A 16327-nucleotide genomic window follows, 5' to 3' on the forward strand; every position below is an offset into this window, starting at 1 on the left:
CAGGATGGATATATTACCCAAGCAAGGCCAATCAGGCTAAATAAGGCCCAACTCAAGTTATTTTCTGCTACCTTCTGGAAAGAGAAGGATGCTCAGTTTAAAAAACTAAAAGATTAGGATGCCAGCTCAGAATACCTGTATCACCCCAAAAGGGGAGGACTTGATTAAGAAAGAAACCAAACAGAGGAATACAGACCAAAACCCTGAAGAGAGTACTATTGGGTCCTTATGATATTGTTTGAGATCCTGAATGCAGCCATGCCCAAAGGCAGAGATATCAAAACTCTTTGTTTTATGAGCCAATTAATTACCTATTATGCTTGTGATAGTTTACGTATGACTTCTGGAACTTCCAGCTAAGAGTCCTAGTACTTTAAAGCTTCAGTATAGTTTGCAATGCTTAGAAGGGACTTAATAAACACTCTTCTTCTTATTGTTGTTGTTATTAAAGACTCCAGGCCAAGGGCAGTGGCTCACGCCTATAATCCCAGCACTTTGGGAGGCTGAGGCAGGTAGATCACCTGAGGTCAGAGTTTCAAAGCCATCCTGGCCAACATGACGAAACCCCGTCTCTACTAAAAATATGAAATTAGCCGGGCATGGTGGTGCATGCCTGTAATCCCAGCCACTTGGGAGGGTGAGGCAGGAGAATCACTTGAACCTGGGAGGCAGAGGTTGCAGGGAGCCGAAATCGCACCATTGCACTCCAGCCTGGGCAACAAGAGCAAAACTCCGTCTCAATAAATACATACATACATTCGTACATACATACATACATACTCCAATACCCATCCCTATTCTCAAGCCATGTTTATTTTCCAAATGATTGGGAAAGGAGTTCCATTTACTAGTTTTTTATGTGGCACCAAATAAAGCAAATGTTCTAGGTTTAGATCATCTCTTTAAAACTAACAAAAAAGCCTAGAGATGTTTAAAGCACTAGCAATTCTGAGAGGAGGAGGAGGAGAAAAAGAAACAAATGACTGTGGCCTTTTGATCAGATACCTGGGAATCTGGAAGGCATTCTGTCAAGGTTGTATGCTTAGCCATCACTGCCACAGAGTTCAATTTCCATGAGTATACAGACTTTGTTCATTCATCCTATTCTGTACAGTATGAAGCTTTGCATATTTGCCACCTCTTGCCTTTCAAAGCTCATCATTGGATGCCTGCAGTAACTTGAGAGTTATGTGCCTTTTGACCAAGGTACTATTCAGAGTCCACTTCTCAGATGAGGAAGCTGAAGGTGTAAGAGATTATGTGACATGATAGTCTCAAGACCCTTGGGGAAGAAAGAGCAGGCATCTGAAACCAAAATCCAAGGAGTGTGACTTCCAAGTGGTGCCTTCTCCATAACTTAGAAGGTGATCACAGGAGCACATATGGGGGCAACATAGTGTAGTGAGTTGTTGCTGGCCACCTGGCCACAGGCACTGCCCAACGATATGCTCCCTATTTCCCCTTGAGACAACTATGCAGCCTTCCGGACCTTCTGGTCTCCATGTCTAAAACCAGCGTGATCACAGTTCCTGCCTCACAAGAGACTGAAGTGAAACCGCCAAGCCAAGGGGTTCACCTTGCCCACTGCCTCGACAGAGCCGATTCATCAAGACAGGGGAACTGCAATAGAGAAAGAGTAATTCCCACAGAGCCGGCTGTGCAGGAGGCTGGAGTTTTGTTATCACTCAATTCAGTCTCCCCAAGCATTCGGGGAGCAGGGTTTTTAAGGATAACTTGGTAGATGGGGGGAAGCCAGTGAGCCAGGAGTGCTGATTGGTCAGGGATGAAATCACAGGGAGTTGAAGCTGTCTTCATGCACTGAGTCAGTTTCTGGGTGAGGGCCACAATATCAGATGAGCCAGTTTATTGATCTGGGTGATGTCAGCTGATCCATCAAGTGCAGGGTCTGCAAAATATCTCAAGCACTAATCTTAGTAGCAGTTTAGGGAGGGTCAGAATCTTGTAGCCTCCAGCTGCATGACTCCTAAACCATAATTTCTAATCTTGTGGCTAATATTGGTCCTACAAAGGCAGTCTACTCCCCAGGCAAGAAGGAGGTCTGCTTTGGGAAAGGGCTGTTACCGTCTTTGTTTAAATTATACACTGTAAACTAAGTTTCTCCCAAAGTTGGTGCAGCCTACGCCCAGGAATGAACAAGGATAGCTTGGAGGTTAGAAGCAAGCTGGAGTCAGTTAAGTTAGATCTCTTTCACTGTCTCAGTCATAATTTTGCAAAGGCGGTTTCAGAAGGATTAACTGGTATGATGGATTCAAACACATCTAACACTAAATCCAAAACAAAGAAAGAGTCAGACGAAAGCTGAAGATTGCATCCTAAGTGAATTAATGCAGGAAAGGAAAACCAAGTACTATATGCTCTCACTTAACATGGGAGCTAAACATTGAGCACAGATGGACATAAACACGGGAACAATAGACACTATGGACTACTAGATAGGGGGAGGGAGGGAGGGAGGTGGGCGTGGGTTGAAAAACTACCTATTGGGTACAATGCTTACTACCTGGGTACAATATACCCATGTAACAAACCTGCCCCTATATCCCCCGTATCCAGAATAAAAGTTGGAAAAAAAAAAAAAAGAAAGAAAGAAAGATTGAATCTGTGGGCACAAATCGAACTCTTCTGAGATAAAATATTGATTGGAAAGTTCTTTAGGGAAGCCCACATGGAGTGCAAAAGAAACAACAAGGACGTTCCAGGCAGCCCGTCTGTACTAGTAAAAACTCAGAAATAATGTAAAGACTCACCCATAGGAGAATGGCAAAGTGAAGCACATCTCCGCTTATAGAATGCTACTTAGCAATTTAAAAAGAACAATGAACGTTAACTCAGTATGCCCTGATACAGCAAGACCTGTAAGACTTATTTTCCAGCAGAAAAAAAAAAGTGGCAATGATTTGTGTGAAAGAATGAAACAATATATAAATTTCCATAGAACAGGCAAGTCTCTTTCCAAATAATACATGTATATGTACTTTTATACAGTCTTGTGAGGACACGTACCAAACCCACAGTATAAGTACTGAATTGAGTGTGGGGTCAAAAGAGAAGCCAGCCATATCTGCTGTTTTAATTTTTAACGATAAAATTTTGGTCATGAATTACTTATGCAATTAAAAATTAACAATAAAGAAACACTCGAGGCAGCTGAAAGTAACCTCACACTGCTTCAAGCTAAAAGTAAACTGCTTCTACTACACAGTGCTAAAATAAACAGGAATAAATAGGAAAAAAGACATATTCAGCCACTTCCCAAGGTATAAAACAAAGGGGTGAGAAATAAGCAAAATGACTGGAATCTTTTTATGATTTAAATTTTTATTTTAACTGGCTGTGTCCCATATACACAGTGCAATTATCTTTCTTCAAAACATCATCACTCAGTTGAATGATCCTGCCACATAAAAAACAGGTTTGGCACAATCGTTGCATATTGTTGGGAAATTATCATCAACTTTCTTTTCTCTTCAAAAAAAAAATTCACAATGACACTGATGAGTTTTGTTGTTTTTCATCTAATACCTCCACCCAGTTTAAATCCATAGTCTGCATAAAATCCTTGAAATGTGACCTTAATGGTGGAAATATCCTATGTGAGACAGAGCATTGTCTCCAAAATACGGTTTTTCGGGACTCATAACATGGGGACAATTGCACCTTCTCTCGGGTCACCACACCCATCAGGCTCTTAGCTATCTCTGCCCCACGAGGTCTGCCATTTAATCCCTGCTGTCAACTCTACGAGGCCTCCACTCTCATAAACCCTTCTTTCAGAGCCTGGAAGCGCATGAATCAGTTTGCATTCATATATGTGGTTTCAAACCCACATGGAAATTTCTTCTATCCCCTTTGCTGATTTTGCCCATTCTCATGGCTTCAGATAACATCTTTTAGCTACATAAATTTGTATTTTTAGTTCAGATCTCTTTTTTTGAGCCCTAGATTCACATAACCAACTGCCCCTGCACCATCTTTACTTTGATGACTCACATGCATCTTAAACTGTTAACATGTCCAAAATAAAATCTTTAAGATTTTGCCCTCCCAAATCTCTCTCCTCCAATTTTCTCGTATCTTAGTAAATGAAACCAGCATCCCAAACATATTGTCTTACTACCCACTCCCCATATTTACAGGCTCTATTTGCTTTACCTCCAAACTTTCTCTCAAGTCCATCTACTTTTCTCCATCTGAACTGTCACAAACTTTCTCTCAAATCCATCTACTTTTCTTCATCTGAACTGTCACCAACCAGCTGTGAACCACCATCACCTCTCACCTGGTCTATGGGAGCACCTTCCTCACCAGCCTCTGCATTTCATGCTTGCCATCCCCCACTATTTTTCACAATGCTACGCTCCTGATTTTCACCCTTTAAGTTTTTCCACTACATTTAGATTAAACTCCCAACTCCTCCCTGGGGTCTGCAAGCCCTGTGGGACTAGAGCCTGCATAACTCCCACACTTTATATGACAGCCCCCTCGACAACACATTTTAATTGCACGAAGCATCCATTGTGCCCTAGGAAACAACCTCTTTCCTAAGACATTTTCTTTGCCCTGGAATTTTGCATTTCTGTCTTTTTCACCCTTCAGGTCTTTTCTCCAATACCACCTCCATGCAGTGCCTTACTTTGCCGCACCCTCTAATCCAGGCCCTGCCTATTGAAACAGCCACTCTATTTTCTTTCTTTTTTTTTTTTTTTAGACAGAGTCTTGCTCTGTCACCAGGCTGGAGTGCAGTGGCGTTATCTTGGCTCACTGCAACCTCTACCTCCCAGGTTCAAGTGATTCCCCTGCCTCAGCCTCCTGAGTAGCTGGGAGTATAGGCAGGCACCACCACGCCCAGCCAATTTTGTGTGTGTGTTTTTTTAAGTAGAGACAAGGTTTCACCATGTTGACCAGGGTGGTCTTGATTTCTGACCTAGTGATCTGCCAGCCTCAGCCTCCCAAAGTGCTGGGATTACAGGCATGAGCCACCCCGCCTGGCTGGAACAGCCACTCTATTTTCTTTAGAGTGAAAATCGCAAACTTTAATTACATGATTCATGTGTGCTCTTGCTTGTTATTCTTGTCCTCCATGACAGCAGGAATCTTCTCTGTCTTGTTTATGGTTGTAGACCCAGCACTGAACTTAATGGCTAAGATACAATTGAGACAGAAAAAATTATTTGTAGGATAAATGAATTAGAAGTGTATTTATTGAGTTCTGTGCTATGTATTCAACACTTCGCTAAGAAGTAGGGAGTATTTTGTAAAAGGCATGGGATCAAATGCCATCATCTTTGCCCTTAAAGAAGTTGTATTTTATTTGAAGAGACCAAACTCTGCACAGTGAGAAAATGAAACTAACAACATAAGCCAGTACATTTGAGTACTCGATTTAAGTACTAAATTATATGTTTTTGGTCACGTCGAGTTGACCAGAGGAACTTCTGGTGGGATACGCCAGCCAAATGGTTTACTTATGAATAAGAGGGGTAAAGTTACAGAAGTTGGAGAAGTAAGAAACAATGAATTCTGGAATATCCAGAGAGGGCATCATGGAGAAGGTTAAATGTATACCAACCTAAGACAGGTCGGAATTAGTTAAAAGTGCTTGAAAACACCTAGAGTGATGGTCCTTAGGTTCCCGAAGTAATGTTAATAAAAGGGAGCCCATTTACCTGCCAAATAGCAGGACATTTTATTATCTTTCCAGTGTATCCCATAACGAGGAGTGCCAGAAATTCCCCAGGTCAACTCAGAATTAATATGAGACACAATCACAGAGATCTTAGTTTCCAAACTCCCAAGTCCATGCCTGTATGTTCTTCCCCTTCCCAACACAGGCCCTGATGCACTGTATCTTTTTGAGGCTGAAGAGAGGGACGGAACCTTCTCCTAAGAAACAGGCTGCAGCTACCATCTCTGCCCTTGGTCCAAAGTGCTGTCTCCTCCCATCTTATCCTTGCCAGCTCTAGTCAATTTTGGAGCATTAGCATCTTTCCATAAGCAGTGATAAATCGGGACATTGCAAGACAGCTGGTGTCCCACACCAAACCTCAGAAATCTTACCAGCTAGAGGCAAACAGATGTTCTCTGCCTTTCCTACCTTGTTTACCAAGGGCTGTAACTAGTCCTGGGCCTTGGGTATGCTTGCTTAACAGATGCATCCTAATGCAAATTAACTGGGAAGGAATGGGAAAAAATAAACAAAAAATGCAAATGTTTAGCCACTCAAAATTTTCTGTCTTAAAAATACTCTCCAGGAACAAATGGCAATGAGAGCGAAGTTCAAAATGTTCCTATTTCTTCTGAGTTCACAGCTAATGTTCTTTTTATACTAGGCCTTTATGTGATTATTAAGGACAAAGATCAAGAAATAGAAGGGAACTCCAAATGGAAGGGGGAAGAAAATTGGGATGGAAGGAGAAAGCCCTAAGTGTGGTATACTCAAAGAACACTAAGAGGCAAGGCTGGCTCCAAAACATCCATGTAGGAAAACTGGAAAAGTGATGATATTTTTGGAAGATTGTGCAAGAGAACTGTTCTTGAGCTCCTGAGTTCTTGAGCAAGGACACTCTTTGGACGAGATCATTTGCTTATTTAGGATTGTGGGGCTGTTAGAAATTATAAAGGGCTAAATTTCACCCCAGCTACCTCTTGGCACTACTGATAACAGACAAGAGACAGCTGTAACCAAACTGAAGGTACATTGCAGTAACGTGAAGGGAGGATTAGAGACCCCAGCTAGAGAAAAAGAACAGGTACATGCCTAGAATAAGACAGTAACAGCTGAAAGGAAAGGAAAGATACAAGAAACCCTCCAGGGGGAATTCAATAAGATGCAGTGAGTGGATACATTTAGGAGATGCCAGAGAAGAGTGAGTCAGAAATTCTCCAAGGCTGCAGGCTTGGCAGGCTGAGCGTGTATGTCAGAGAAGTCAGGAGTAGATACAAGTTTGGGGGCATAATGATGAATTTGTTTCTCCACCTGCTAAATTTGAGGTAACAGCAAGATATACAGGTGACAATGCCCAGTAGGTTGTTGAAGATATAGGAGCCAGTCCAAATAGAGTTCCTGGTATTTGTTAAAATAGCACTGACTGGAAAACTCACCTAAAACACACAAGCATTGCAGTGCTTTGCTGAAACCTCTGAAGCTTATGAATTGTCTGTTCTCAGTTCTTTGTGAAATGCTGAGTTATAGATATATAACCCCAAGGCTCATGATATCTAAGTCTTTCTAAACAAATAGCTGTGAGTGCAAAGAATCATAAGGTCTGGAAATGTCTGGGCTGGAAATACTCCAGTTCAGCTTGGACTGTGGACATTCCTCCCTCCCCCAAAACCTTTGTGAATTTTATCATATCTGAGTATCACTACATATCTGGCTGTAGCAACGTAGCATCTCTATACTGTTGTCAACTTCGCATCTATTTGTAAAACAGTACTGCTTTTTACCAAAATAAATTTAATTTACAAAGTAGTACCGTAAGTGAAAAAACAGTATCACATGAATAAAATACAATGGTAAAAATACAGCTAATGAGGAAAAAGATATTAAAGCCAGCTGATTACTAGCTGTTGTACACATTTGTCATTTTTTGCATACTTGACTTCTCTGTTGTTCAATATCCAGTGTCAACTTGATTGGATTGAAGGATGCAAAGTATTGTTCCTGGGTGTGTCTGTGAGGGTGTCGCCAAAGGAGATTAACATTCGAGTCAGTGGACTGGGAAAGGCAGACCCACCCTCAATCTGGGTGGGCACCGTCTAATCAGCTGCCAGTGCGGACAGAATAAAAGCAGACAGAAGAACCTGGAAAGACTAGACTGGTTTAGTCTTCTGGCCTCCATCTTTCTCCCATGCTGGATGCTTCCTGCCCTCGAATACCGGACTCCAGGTTCTTCAGCTTTGGGACTCTTGGACCTTTGTCCACAGACTGAAGGCTGCACTGTCAGCTTCCCCACTTTTGAGGTTTTGGGACTTGGATTGGCTTCCTTGCTCCTTAGCTTGCAAATGGACTATTATGGGATTTCACCTTATGATCATGTGTGTCAATTCTCCTAATAAACTCCCCTTTATATATACATACATCTTATTAGTTCTGTCCCTTTAGAGAACCCTAATACTGAAACTTCTGAAAATCCTTCCTTTATGAGGAAGTCCAAATTACAGGGCAGGGTCTTGATTTTTCAAATGTATGCTGAAGGGGGATACAGATTTCTGCTCCCCATCTAACTCTAAGTGACCCTGTATTCTGGCTCATAGCCTTGCAAGGAAAGAACCAAAGACAAAAGGATGAATTTCTGAGACGCCCACACTGCAGTGTGTGGTGCACTGCCAGCTGCCACCCACAGTGCCCATGCAGGCCCGTCTCATGACATTTCTTACTTAATTTATCAGATTCCTGGCTTTCCTTGGTTGCTGATGTAGTGTCCCTGCAAAACTTAGGTTCACTCAGAACCTCATAATGTGACCTTACTTAGAAATAGGGCTTTTGCAGATATAATTAGTTCAGGATCCCAAGATGAAATGCTGAATTTGTTGTGGGCTCTAAATCCAATCCTTAGAAGACAGGAGGACACTCAGATGCACAGAGCAGACCATGTGAAGAGAAACGCAGAGATAGGAGGGATGTACCTACAAGCCAAGGAATGCCTGGAGCCACCGGAAGCCTGTCAAAGTATCTGAGCCTGAGATCTATTTTTTTGTTGAAATGAAAGTAGCAAGTGTTAAAGAGCTGTTAACAGCAGAGCAGTGCTAAATTGAGACTGTCCCCATGGGGCAATTAGAAAGACTGAAAGAAACTGGAAGGTAAATGACCTTGTATGATGATGTAATGTTATTTAATGGCATGTCTGTTTTTTGCCTGAAGCCATCTAATGCAGCACTAGTGATATGTCCCCTATCTTGGTAAATATTGGTTTAGTAAAATGTCCCGCCTTTATAAATAGGAGATTGGGTCTTGGTAAAGCAAAATGAAAGCACACAATCCCATGGATAGGCTAGAAGAGTCAAGTCCATGACTCTGTTCTTCCATGTTTCCTCCTTTTGCTCCCCACTCCACTGTTTTACCCCTTTATACATCTCTTCTTCAGGGCTTTCCTAACTATGTTTCTAGCTTTTGTAAGCTCCGTGCTTTAACATCTGCCCTATGTGCATATGCTGACACCACTCGTTCTGGACAATAAGGTGATATGCCCAAGTCACCTCGCCTTGGTCTCCTACCTCCCTCATCATCAACACCTCCCCTCCTTGGGAGGAGTCCTCCTCCTGGGGCATGTTTTCAAATGCAAACCCACCAGTTCAGAGTTCACACTCCCGTCATCCCTCTTATCAGGATCACACCATTCAGGCCACTATTCACCTCCCCTAATTACCCCAGAGCCAGGTACCAGACAGCTAAAGACAGCCTCCATGCCCAGGGTCTGCTGAAATTATTCAAATTAGCCAATCCTGAGCCTGCTGACCCTGCCTTCCCTGTTGCTTCCCATGGAAACCACAACAAAGGCTCTACCCACCGTTTTCTTCTCCCTCTGCCTCTGATCAGCCCTAGTGCTCCCCCACAAGGCCCCCCATGGCATGACATGCCCCTCGCATGAGGACTGTAACAAACTACCTTTTTTTTTAAATTTTATTATTATTATACTTTAAGTTTTAGGGTATATGTGCACAACGTGCAGGTTTGTTACACATGTATACATGTGCCATGTTGGTGTGCTGCACCCATTAACTCATTATTTAGCATTAGGTATATCTCCTAATGCTATCCCTCCCCCGTGCCCCCACCCCACAACAGGCCCTGGTGTGTGATGTTCCCCTTCCTGTGTCCATGTGTTCTCATTGTTCAATTCCCACCTATGAGTGAGAACATGCGGTGTTTGTTTTTTTTGTCCTTGCGATAGTTTGCTGAGAATGATGGTTTCCAGCTTCATCCATGTCCCTACAAAGGGCATGAACTCATCATTTTTTATGGCTGCATAGTATTCCATGGTGTATATGTGCCACATTTTCTTAATCCAGTCTATCATTGTTGGACATTTGGGTTGGTTCCAAGTCTTTGCTATTGTGAATAGTGCCACAATAAATATACGTGTGCATGTGTCTTTATAGCAGCATGATTTATAATCCTTTGGGTATATACCCAGTAAGGGATGGCTGGGTCAAATGGCATTTCTAGTTCTAGATCCCTGAGGAATTGCCACACTGACTTCCATAATGAAAAACTACCTTTTCACTGTTAATCATCTCCTGATCTGTTGGCCTTGATACACCTCGATTTTCTATACTTTAAGACAAGAGTCTCAGGAAGCAATTATATCCCTTCAGTCACCATAACTGATAAAATTCCAATAACCTTGAACATCACTGGGATCTATTATCATAAAATTTGCTTCTTGGAATATTGTTCCATTTTCAAGGGAGATGAAGATTTTCTGGTGAATTCTTCACACACCTGTGTTTTGGTGATAAAGTAAAAACCTGAGTAATAGGGAAGCAGCATGACTCTGGAGGCAGGCCATGGGGTTTCAATCCAACCTTCCCCATTTACTGATGATGGCATTATGACTAGTGATTAACTTCTCTAGCCCCAACTCCACCATCTGTAAATATCAGTACTAGTAGTACCACCCTGTCTTAGTCTATTCAAGATGATATAAGAGAATACCACAATCTGGTATTCTCTTAAATTGTGTAAACCACACAATAAAATTGTGTAAACCACACAATAAAATTGTGTAAACCACACAATAAAATTGTGTAAACCACACAATAAAATTGTGTAAACCACACAAATTTATATCTTACAGTCCTGGTGGCTGATAAGTCCAAGATTGGGACACTGACAGGTTTAGTGATTGCTGAGGGTCCACTTTCTGGTTCATAGACTGTACCTTCTCATGTAGTATCCTCACACAGGGGAAGAGCAGGGAATCTCTCTGAAGTCTCTTTTGTAAAGGCATTAATCCTATTCATGAGGGCAGAACATTCATGACATTCTCACCTTCCAAAGACTGCATCTCCTAATACTGTCACCTGGGGGGTTAGGATTTCAACATCGGACTTTGGAGGGACATAAACATTCAGACCATAGCACACCCTCATGGGATTCTTTTGAGGAGTATAGGACTTCATGCAGATGAAGTACACAGTATAATTTTTTTTATTTCAATAGGTTTTTAGGGAGCAGGTGGTTTTTGGTTACGTGAATAAGTTCTTTAGTGGTGATTTCTGAAATTTTGGTGCACCCATCACCTGAGCAGTGTACACTGTACCCAATGTGTGGTTCCTTATCCCTCACCCTCCCTCTACCCTTTCCCCCGAGTCCCCAAAGTCCAATATGTCATTCTCATGCCTTTGCATCTTCATAGCTTAGCTCCCACTTATGAATGAGAACATATGATGTTTGGTTTTCCATTCCTGAGTTACTCCACTTAGAATAATAGTCTCCAATTCCATCCAGGTTGCTGCAAATGGCATTATTTTGTTCCTTTTTATGGCTGAGTAGTATTCCATGGGCATTTGGGCTGGTTTCGTATTTGTGCAATTGCAAATTGTGCTGCTATAAACATGTGTGTCCAAGTATCTTTTTTGTATAATGACTTCTTTTCCTCTGGGTGGATACCCAGTAGTGGGATTGCTGGGTCATATGGTTGATGTACTTTTAGATCTTTAAAGAATCTCCACACTGTTTTCCATAGTGGTTATACTAGTGTACCTTCCCACCAGCAGTGTAAAAGTGTTCCCTTTTCATCACGTCCATGCCAACATCTATTTTTTTTTATTATGGCCATTCTTGCAGGAGTAAGGTGGTATCACATTATGGTTTTGATTTGCACTTCCCTGATCATTAGTGATATTGAGCATTTTTCCATATGTTTGCTGGCCATTTATATATCTTCTTTTGAGAATTGTCTATTCATGTCCTTAGCCCACTTTTTGATGGGATTTTTTTTTTTGGCTGATTTGCTTTCGTTCGTTTTAGATTCTGGATATTAGTCCTTTGTCAGATGTATAGATTGCAAAAATTTTCTGCCACTCTGTGCCTTGTCTGTTTACTCTGCTGATTGTTTCTTTTGCTGTGCAGAACTTTTTAGTTTAATTAAGTCCCATCTATTTGTTTTTGTTGCATTTGCTTTTGGGTTCTTGGTCATGAACTCTTTGCCTAAGCCAATGTCTTGAAGGGTTTTTCCAACATTATCTTCTAGAATTTTTGTGGTTTTAGGTCTTAGATTTAAGTATCTGAGCCATCTTCAGTTGATTTTTGTATAAGGTGAGAGATGAGGATCCAGTTTCATTTTTCTACATGTGGTTTGCCAGTTATCCCACCACCATTCATTGAATAGGGTGTCCTTTCCCCATTTTGTTTTTGTTTGCTTTGTTGAAGATCAATTGGCTGTAAATATCTGGCTTTATTTCTGGTTTCTGTATTCTGTTCCATTGATCTATGTGCCTATTTTTATAGCAATATCATGCTGTTTTGTTGACTATGGTCTTGTAGTATAGTTTCAGGTCAGGTAACGTGATGCCTCCAGATTTGTTCTTTTTGCTTAGTCTTCCTTTGGCTATGTGTCTTCTTTTCTGGTTCTATATGAATTTTAGGATTGTCTTTTCTAGTTCTGTGAAGAATTATATTGGTATTTTTTATGGGAATTGCATTGAATTTGTAGACTGCTTTTGGAATAAGGTCATTTTCACAACATTGATTCTACCCATCCATGAGAATGGGATGTTTTTCCATTTGTTTGTGTCATGTGTGATTTCTTTCAGCAGTGTTTTGTAGTTGTGTTTGCAGAGGTCTTTCCTCTCCTTGGTTAAGTATATTCCTAAGTTGTGGGGTTTTTTCTTGCAGCTATTATAAAATGAGTTCCTGATTTGATTATCAGCTTGGTTGCTGTTGGTGTACAGCAGAGCTGCCGATTTGTATACATTAATTCTGTATCCTGAAACTTTGCTGAATTCATTTACCAGTTCTAGGAGCTTTTTGGATTAGTCTTTAGGGTTTTCTAGATATACAAACATATCATCAGCTAACAGTGACAGTTTGACTTCCTCTTTCCTGATTTGGATGCCCTTTATTTCTTTCTCTTGTCTGATTTCTCTGGCTAGGTCTTCCAGTACTATGTTGAATAGAAGTGGTGAAAGTGGGCATCCTTGTCTTGTTTCAGTTCTCAGAGGGAATACTTTCAACTTTTCCCTATTCAGTATAATGTTGGCTGTGGGTTTGTCATTGAGGACTTTTATTACCTTAAGGTATATCCCTTCTATGCTGATTTTGCTGAGGGTTTTAATCATAAAGGGATGCTGGATTTGGTCAAAGGCTTTTTCTGTGACTATTGAGATTTTCATGTGATTTTTGTTTTTAATTCTGTTTATGTGGTGTATCACATTTATTGACTTATGTATGTTAAACCATCCCTGAGGACACAGTATCATTCTGGCCAAAGAGTGAGGAAGGGCTCAATAGATTCAAACTCATAACTAGATAAATAGCTTCAAATAATGAACATCAGGCTATTTGTCCCCAGTCCTTGCCTTGCTTTGAAGTGAGGACTTTCCTGAGAGTAAAGCTATGTCTCTCCAGGTAAACTCTGGGACCCCAGGTAAGTTAATTCTGGGATCCTTTGTCTTCATTCAGGAGATGTTCCAAGGTGAGAAGCTCCCTAATTAAAACTGGACCAATAATAATAATAACCAATAAAGCCAGTAAACCACATGTAAGGGCCTACATGCAGGCTAACTCTGTAGATTTCATCTTTTTTTTTCTTATTGAGAATGTTCTGACCCCAGAATTCATGCTCTTAACTACCAAACTATTGCACTTATTGCTGTACAAACTTGGGGTCCACTGCTCTATTTCAAACTCTTCACATCTCTTGCCTGATCATTAATAATGACTTTATAACAACACTGGCTTCCTTATTTCAAATCCTGCAAACATCTCCTTCAGCCTCCACATGACCAACAACTACCATTATAATTATGTACACATACAGTCATGTGTCATGTAACAATGGAGATACATTCTGAGAAATGCATCATCAGGTGATTTTGTCATTGTGGGAACATCATAGAATGCACTTACACAAACCTAAATGGTGTGGCCTACCATACACATAGGCTAGATGGTATGACCTATAGTCCTAGGCTACAACCCTGTACAGCATGTGACTGTACTGAATACTGGAGGCAATTATAACACAATAGTGAGCATTTGTGAATCTAAACATAGAAAAGATACAGTAAAAAGATGGTATTACAATCTTACAGAACCACCATCATATATGTGGTCAGTCATTGACCAAAATGTCATTATGTAGCTTATGACTATACACATGTATAAATATATAACATATACACTTATAGACCTTAATATGCTATGTTATGCTATAATGTCCTATGATATACTATAACATAGTCATTGTTCTTCTCAAAAACCTTTCACTATCTGCCCTGGCCCAAAGATAACATCCCAACTTCCTGGGGAGGCATATGTATTACTCCTTGACTCACCTGCAGGAGGGTCAGCATCCTCTCCCACCTCTCCATATATCACCCTGCCCACTCCGCCAGAGAACCTGCTGTTTACTATACTAAGCAGTAATTCCACAATGTCACTCTTTCGGCAACTCCTTCTTCCCCCAAATGCCTTCCACTCTTCTCAAAATGCCTTCACCTGTTCTTCAAATGTCTCCTTTGGGGAGTCTTGCATGAAACCCCCAGGAAGAATTAAGGACAATTTTGAACACAACTCTAGATCAGGCCAACATCTTCTCTGTGCTGGGTACTGTCCCAGTCCTCCTACCTGTTTACCTCACTTCCACCCTTGCCTCCTTCCAAGTCAATCCCATGGGAACCAGCATTTTCTGAAACTTAATAAAATTAGCTAGCATTTCAGCCAGGTGCAGTGGCTCACGCCTGTAATCCCAGCACTTTGGGAGGCCGAGGTGGGTGGATCACTTGAGGTTAGGAGTTTGAGACCAGCCTGGCCAACCTGGTGAAACCTCGCCTCTACTAAAAATACAAAAATTAGCTGGGCATGGTGGCGTGTACCTGTAATCCCAGCTACTCAGGAGGCTGAGGCAGGAGAACCGCTTGAGCCTGGGAGGCAGAGGTTGCAGTGAGCCGAGATGGCACCACTGCATTCCAGCTGGGCAACAGAGAGAGACTCTTTCTTAAATATATACATTTTATATATATATAGATATATATACACACACACATACACACACACACACACACACACACACACATATATATATGCATGCACGTCAGATGCAGTGGCTCACGCCTGTAATCCCAGCACTTTGAGAGGCCAAGGTGGGCAGATCATCTGAGGTCAGGAGTTCCAGACCAGCCTAGCCAACATGGTGAAACTCCATCTCTACTAAAAATACAAAATTAGCTGGGTGTGGTGGCTCATGCTGGTAATCCCAGCTACTTGGGAGGCTGAGGCAGGAGAATCACTTGAACCTGGGAGGTGGAGGTTGCAGTGAGCCGAGATCACACCACTGCACTGCAGCCTGGGTGACAGAGCGAGACTCCATTAAAAAAATATGTCTATATCTATAGATATCTAGAGATATATATCTAGATATAGATCTATGAGTATATGTCTATAGATATCTAGATATATATTTATAGATAGATATATCTATAGATATCTATATATTTCTATCGATAGAGATATCTATAGATATCTTTCAATATATCTATAGATTTTTAGAGATATGTATCTAGATATAAATCTATAGACATAGATATAGATATATAGATATTTAACTGCCAATGTCCTAAACACTTTATACTCAACACATTTTTTATAAAAAAAAATAGATATCTGTCTAGATAGTATCTACCTAGATATCGGTCTAGATAGTATCTACCTAGATATCGGTCTAGATAGTATCTACCTAGATATCGGTCTAGATAGTATCTATCTAGATATCTGTGTAGATGTCTAGATAGTATCTATCTAGATATCTGTGTAGATGTCTAGATAGTATCTATCTAGATATCTGTGTAGATGTCTAGATAGTATCTATCTAGATATCTGTGTAGATGTCTAGATAGTATCTATCTAGATATCTGTGTAGATGTCTAGATAGTATCTATCTAGATATCTGTGTAGATGTCTAGATAGTATCTATCTAGATATCTGTGTAGATGTCTAGATAGTATCTATCTAGATATCTGTGTAGATGTCTAGATAGTATCTATCTAGATATCTGTGTAGATGTCTAGATATCTATCTATCTAGATATCTGTGTAGATGTCTAGATATCTATCTAGATATCTATCTAGATATCTATCTAGA

This window comes from Pan troglodytes, chromosome 21 (genome assembly GCF_028858775.2).
Source record: "Pan troglodytes isolate AG18354 chromosome 21, NHGRI_mPanTro3-v2.0_pri, whole genome shotgun sequence".
NCBI lineage: Eukaryota > Metazoa > Chordata > Mammalia > Primates > Hominidae > Pan > Pan troglodytes.